This window comes from Panicum hallii, chromosome 5 (assembly GCF_002211085.1).
Source record: "Panicum hallii strain FIL2 chromosome 5, PHallii_v3.1, whole genome shotgun sequence".
NCBI classification, from domain to species: Eukaryota; Viridiplantae; Streptophyta; class Magnoliopsida; order Poales; family Poaceae; genus Panicum; species Panicum hallii.
In genome coordinates, this window is record NC_038046.1 from 8,714 (window position 1) to 10,000 (window position 1,287).

Here is a 1,287-nt window from a genome sequence, read left to right on the forward strand (position 1 = left end):
AACCCTAAACCCTAAACCCTAAACCCTAAACCCTAAACCCTAAACCCTAAACCCTAAACCCTAAACCCTAAACCCTAAACCCTAAACCCTAAACCCTAAACCCTAAACCCTAAACCCTAAACCCTAAACCCTAAACCCTAAACCCTAAACCCTAAACCCTAAACCCTAAACCCTAAACCCTAAACCCTAAACCCTAAACCCTAAACCCTAAACCCTAAACCCTAAACCCTAAACCCTAAACCCTAAACCCTAAACCCTAAACCCTAAACCCTAAACCCTAAACCCTAAACCCTAAACCCTAAACCCTAAACCCTAAACCCTAAACCCTAAACCCTAAACCCTAAACCCTAAACCCTAAACCCTAAACCCTAAACCCTAAACCCTAAACCCTAAACCCTAAACCCTAAACCCTAAACCCTAAACCCTAAACCCTAAACCCTAAACCCTAAACCCTAAACCCTAAACCCTAAACCCTAAACCCTAAACCCTAAACCCTAAACCCTAAACCCTAAACCCTAAACCCTAAACCCTAAACCCTAAACCCTAAACCCTAAACCCTAAACCCTAAACCCTAAACCCTAAACCCTAAACCCTAAACCCTAAACCCTAAACCCTAAACCCTAAACCCTAAACCCTAAACCCTAAACCCTAAACCCTAAACCCTAAACCCTAAACCCTAAACCCTAAACCCTAAACCCTAAACCCTAAACCCTAAACCCTAAACCCTAAACCCTAAACCCTAAACCCTAAACCCTAAACCCTAAACCCTAAACCCTAAACCCTAAACCCTAAACCCTAAACCCTAAACCCTAAACCCTAAACCCTAAACCCTAAACCCTAAACCCTAAACCCTAAACCCTAAACCCTAAACCCTAAACCCTAAACCCTAAACCCTAAACCCTAAACCCTAAACCCTAAACCCTAAACCCTAAACCCTAAACCCTAAACCCTAAACCCTAAACCCTAAACCCTAAACCCTAAACCCTAAACCCTAAACCCTAAACCCTAAACCCTAAACCCTAAACCCTAAACCCTAAACCCTAAACCCTAAACCCTAAACCCTAAACCCTAAACCCTAAACCCTAAACCCTAAACCCTAAACCCTAAACCCTAAACCCTAAACCCTAAACCCTAAACCCTAAACCCTAAACCCTAAACCCTAAACCCTAAACCCTAAACCCTAAACCCTAAACCCTAAACCCTAAACCCTAAACCCTAAACCCTAAACCCTAAACCCTAAACCCTAAACCCTAAACCCTAAACCCTAAACCCTAAACCCTAAACCCT